Here is a 5929-nt window from a genome sequence, read left to right on the forward strand (position 1 = left end):
GATTGGACTTCATCATAAAGTCACAGAGAGACATTGAAGGGTTTAAAAGTGAGTTATATAACCATATTTGTGTTTTAGATTTTAAGACCATCCTGGATGCCACTAGGAGAAGGGATCGGAGTGGGGCAGCATCATGAGCCCCTGAGGGTAGAGTCTGTGTCTAATTTACCTTGATGGTCCTTCCCCCCCTTTTCTCACACCCAGCCTCCAGTGCTGCGTACACCATCTAAATGCCAATTGAATGCAGAGATGATGAGAGTCAAGCGAGTCCTCAGCCCTGGGGGGCTTCATCAGTAACACCTCCAGGCCTGAGCAGCCACTCACAATGGCAGACACTTGGAGTTTGAATGTTTGTGGATTTTGGATGCCAGGATCCTGTCATGAGCAAACCTGAGCAAGCCCCAACCTCTCAGTATTAGCAAGCCTGTGCAGGGCAGTGTAGGCCTGCTCTCTTCCCTAGGAGACAGAAGCACCTGGGCACTCCCAGAGGAAAACCAGCCAAGTAACTGATCGGTGTGTGGGGTGGGAGGGTTGTAAGGGACCACACAGGTCTTCACCACATCACGCCCCAATCTGGCTGCAGGCTTTGCTGGGTCTGTGTTCCTCTCAGACCTCCAAACCTTGGAGGCAGGTAAACGGAAGTTCCTAAGGGTCGCGACAGAGAGGGAGGTTTTCTAACCCTTTGCAGGGCAAGGTTGGGATGGGGAGGTGCTGAAGCACCGCTGTTTCGGGCAGGGGAGCTGTGCTTTTCCCTGTGAGCTGGGCTGTGGGCCGAGCCAGGTGCTGCCGTGCAGGAGGGCTGCTCACACTCCAAGAGCCAGGCCAGCGATTCCAGAAGGCAAAACTTCAGTGTATTCCAATTTTCCAAAATAGAAAGAATAAAACAAATCAGAGCAGATGTTCCAACATGTAATTATCAACTAATCAGTTTGGACTTTTTTTAAAAAAGGGAAATTTCAAAATAGCTCCCAGATTTCATCAACTGCAGCCCTGATGGAGGGCTGGCTGGGTTGAAAAGGAGTTACTGCAGAGGGCTGCAGGTGCCCAGGTTGGTGGGGGGAGGGGGGCAGGTGCTACCGCTGCCACTGCTTCTGATGCTGAGACCGACGCTGCTGCTGCTGCTGCTGCTGCTGCTGCTGCTGGGTGCAGCAAGTGGGCAGCAGCGCAGGGCTGCAGGTGCCAGTTTGAGGCAGCTGGGCCTTGAGACAAGCAGTTACCTTCTAGAATACTGCGAGCCGAAATGAGTCAGCTCCAAGCCTCATCAAGCCTTAGATCTTGGCCCCGGCAGACTCTGAAGAACATAAGTTGACCACTTTATCCTCAAGCTTAAGGCTTTGGCCATCCTCTAATATCCACCTTTTCCTTTTAAGCCAATAAGACTGAGGAAAGAAAAAGGACGTGTTCTTGGATGAGCAGCAGTCCTTAACTGTGGGAGCCCTGGGCCCCTGAGTTTAGCTCTGAAATCTGCAAAGCTGAAATCTCCCTTTAAATGCTGCTGGAACCTTTGAGTGATTCCCTAGCAGCAAATAATATGGAGGAGGCAGCAGAGGAAAGGAGAGAAGGAAGAGAGGAAGTGCAAGGAAGAAGGGAGCATGGAGAAGGAAGGAAGAAGAGGGGGTGAGAGGCCTGTAGGACTAAGACCCCACAGTGAAATCTATAGTTTTATTAGGTGTTTACAGTAGAGTTCTAAGATGTTAGAACTGTTAGATGTTTGATGTTAGAACATTGTTTAGAAATGGACACAGTCTTTCTGCTGATTGAAGCATATACATGTGTAACTAGAGCTCTACAGATTATCTGCACCTTAAGCATGTTTGGTTTGCTGGAATGCACACTCTGCAGTCCCTGGAAACCTTCAGGAACAAAGTGTTATTAATACACAGACACGGCGTCCTGCAATAGGTGCTGAATCCCAGGTTTCCTGACCCAGCAGGCAGCCCCCCGCCTGCTAGAATTTTGTTTCAGCCTAGTTTCCAGGTGAAGACTGAACCGAACTCCCGTCCTGAGTGTCTACTCCCTGGCAACCAGTTTCTAAAGACCGCACAGGTAGCATAAAGGCTCAGTGGGCTCTAGTTGGCTCTGTCACACTGCCTGAGCCAAGTCCCAGGCTTGCCTTTTGTTAGCTGTGTGTCTTTGCTCAGCTGCTTAACATGTCTGGTTTCCATCTCCTCATCTGTAAAATGAAGGTAATGACAGAACTTACTGCGTAGGAGGGGATGCACATGAAGTGTTGGCACACACTCAGTAAAAGGATGGCCCTTGTGAGCAGAGCCCGCGTGATCTATTTGTGCAGGGCCTGGGACTGAAAGGTCATCTGAGAGGAAGGAAATGGAAAATGCTCTGTTGTGCTGGCCATCCCTTTCCAGAGGAAGTTCTGCCCATCCCTGGATGCCCCTTGAGATTCTCTCTACTTTTTTTGATTTGAGCCTTTACGCCAGCATTCCTTCTACTGTAAATGCCATTTTCTCCCTCCCATCTTTGCGGAGTCAAACTGAGTTGATTCTTTGAGGCTCAGCTTATGCTCACCTCCTGCATGAAGTCCTCCCATGTGCCACACCCCAAGGCCCTCTCTTGCTCCCCTAAATTCCCTTAGCACTGCATTAATGTATTTCTTGGTGTTATTTTTGGTTCTCTAGCTTGTGGCACAGTCATTGTGTACACATCATGGCTCTTCTAAGAGACACAGAAATCCTTGAGGAAAGAGTTTCTTCTGGGTACATCTCGATGAAGAGCCCCCGGCCCTCCACAGCTACCACCATGCCTGCCACAGGGTAGGTGCTCAGTCCATGTTTTTCAGCATGTTCATGAAGACAGCTCGTACTCTGCGTGAAGTCTGACTTGTTAACAGAGAGATGAAGAAGGAAGTCACAGACCAGCATGAGTAAAGACCTATAATCTTAGGGAGCAAATGAGTGAAGAGGTGCCAGATGGACCATGAGAAGTTCTCCTGCTAACATACTTCAGCTTTGGCATGCTGAAGAGAGAATGGTCTATCCTTGGCCTCTAGATGAGAATAATTGCATGGACTTTGTTCACCTTCCTTTTAATTTATTATTGAGAGGTGGCTTAGCAGAGTGGTTACAAATAAGCACTTGAGTCAGATTGCCTGGGTTTGTACTCCGGCTCCGCCACTTTACCTGATGTGCGACCTCGTGCAATTAACTTGACCCCCTCTGTGTTTTTTCCTCAACTCTGAAATGTGGATAATAATAGGACCTGCTTTGTAGGGTTGTTGTCAAGATAAAAAGAGGTAACAGATGTAAAGTGCTTGGGCAGTACTTGGCACATGATAAGCACTAAGTGATAGTTATTATTACATACCCATGAGTCAAACCACAGGAACGATGTGCTGGGCTCTGAGGGCACAGATAAGAAAGTCAAGAGATCTAGCTTCAAATCCTAACCTACCAGTTTTGTAACTGTAAGTGAGGTGCTTACGTTGCCTGAGCATCAGTACCTCAATTGTCGCATCTGTAAAATGAGCTGAATTTTTGATGTCTAAAAGCTTCTTTCAAACTCTATTTTATATGTTTATGAATATGTAGGAAGAGACAACGTATGAGAAACAAACGTTGCGTATACTCAAATGCTAACTCTGCGGACCCTTTCCCCACCCTCTATGTCTTCTATCTTATCTCCCTTTCCCTACTCCTCTCCACCATTCCATCAGCTCTAATCTGTAATCCTCCCTTCCCTCTCTCTCTTTCTCTCACACACACATACTCTCTGTCTCTCTCTGTATCTCTGTCTGTCTGTCTCTCTCTTTCTCTCTCTCTCTCACACACACACAGGCACATGGCTCCCTTTTTCTTATTGCTCATTTAATCTCACTCTTTTCAGGCCCTGCCTCTGGCACATCTCTCAGCCCCTCAGGGACCCTCAGGGTTAAGGGGCCTAGGCACTGGGCCCACATCCACATAGGTTAGGTAACCTAAAGCCGAGGAGCCGGCAGGAGGATTAGGCTTTATTGGATACATATGCCCTGGCTTTACATGGGCTGAGCTTTTTTTGACACATCAAGAATCGTGGGCTTGACAAGTAGTCAGGGCACTGGAGAAAAATGAAAAAAGGATTTTAGTTTTTTACTTTTTTAATAAACTACAAAGAAGGAAGAGAAAATTAACAAACTCCAGATCCCTCCCCATGCTCATTTCTTGCCCTGGTACAGGAGTGAGTACACCCACGGGGAGGGGCCACCCCACTGTCTGGGGTGGCCTCTCTCTCCCTGGTGGAACCAGCCTGGCCCGCTGGCAGAGGCTCTGAGACACTGACTGGGACTGCTTGAGGGCTTTTTCTTCTGCATGAAACCTCTTTCTGTCTTTCCTCTCTCTGCCGTGTCTCTCTGTCCCTGCTGCTGACTCCTTCTCCTCTCCTCCCTCCACCATCCCCCTTGCAGCGCCCTTCCCCAACCTTCATGGAGAGGCTCCAATTAAAGTAGAAATGGCAGTTTGGCTCCTGAGCTGACATCTCTGTTGCTGCAGAAGCTCTTGCAATTGACAGAAATCCTTGGCTTTCTTACTTCCTTATGTGCTATGTGGAAAAGAATAAAATGACCACAACCCCACTATCCCCTTCCTGTTTTCTGCCTTTCTCCCTCTCCTTTCCCAGCACCCCCACCCCCACCCAGGATCTTCCCCCAAACCCAGGGCAGAATGGCGTTTGGATAGGCGGGTGTTGATGCAGCTGTTCTGAACTCTCTGCTCAGCTCTGCCACCCAAACCGGCTCCTCCATGGGGCGGGAGTGCCCTCCATGTCGCATTTCAATGAGGTTTGAAGGAAGCCGCAGAAGCCTCAGCCTGGTTTTGGAAACCCCCTCTCCTGCCTACCTGTATTCAGAAATGTCAAGTTTTGTAGTTTCATGTCCCTCAACACTGTTCACTAACGGTTACATTTTGTGAACATTACTCTGAAAGGCTAGAGCAGAGAGCCCTCGGTTCGCCTGTATCCCCTCCAGCCTGGCATCCTCCGCTGCATTCTTCCCCCGAAATGAAAGCACCAGGCTCTAGGGCCACACTCGACTGCTCTCTGCAGCTTCATCAGCCCAGGGCCTCCCTCCAGAGCCTGGCTTCAGGCTGCCTGCCACACTATACACTGAAGGTCTTCATCCTCTGCCACAGTGTGTCCAAGGGCCCGCTTGTTAGCTGCTATCAACAGCACCTCCAAACTCACCACCACCACCATGTCAACGTGCTCTTCTTCCTCAGTGACAATGCCACCATCCTCTCTGTCCCCAAGATTAGATCCGAGCCATTTTCAGACTTGCCATCCTTACTTGCCTCTCCCAGGCCAGCACTCGCATAGCCCTTAAAGCTACAGCCTCTGGAGCACATTTATATCCATCTCTCTCCTTCCCCATTTTCACATGTTCTGTTCTGTTACTGCTACCATGGCCTCTGCCTGCTCTCTCTGACTCAGGCCACTTTAAGCCATTCTTCTCTCTACTCTGGGGTTTCTGGTCCTAAACTTAGGCTGTTTCTTGTCTATGCCATCCTAAAGAACTTGCAATGGCTCCCTGTTACTTATGGATTGCAGTCTAAGTCCCTTTTCAATCTTTTGTCTCACTATGTCACTCCACCCGCCCTAACTGTTCCCCAGATTCTACAGGCTCTTTCATAGCTCTCCATCGGCCTCCAAGCTGCTTCTCAGCCTAGGATTTCCTTTCCCCCAGCCGGCCATTTTGTCTCATTTGACAATTTATGCTAATAAGATATCTTGCCTAAAATAAGGCACGTAATAAATATTTGTAGATTGATAGATTCCAATTTTAAAATGTTAAAGTCATTTCTTTATTTTAAAAATATGCACTGAGTGCCTCCTGTGGGTCTGGCTGTACTAGGCACTGGAGATCTGAAAGTAAGTAAGAAGCAGCCATGGTTTCTCCCCTTGATGTGCTCACAGTCTAGAGGAAGGGCAGAAATGGAAATAAAAA

The sequence above is a fragment of the Rousettus aegyptiacus genome, unplaced genomic scaffold (genome assembly GCF_014176215.1).
Source record: "Rousettus aegyptiacus isolate mRouAeg1 unplaced genomic scaffold, mRouAeg1.p scaffold_m13_p_5, whole genome shotgun sequence".
Taxonomy (NCBI): domain Eukaryota; kingdom Metazoa; phylum Chordata; class Mammalia; order Chiroptera; family Pteropodidae; genus Rousettus; species Rousettus aegyptiacus.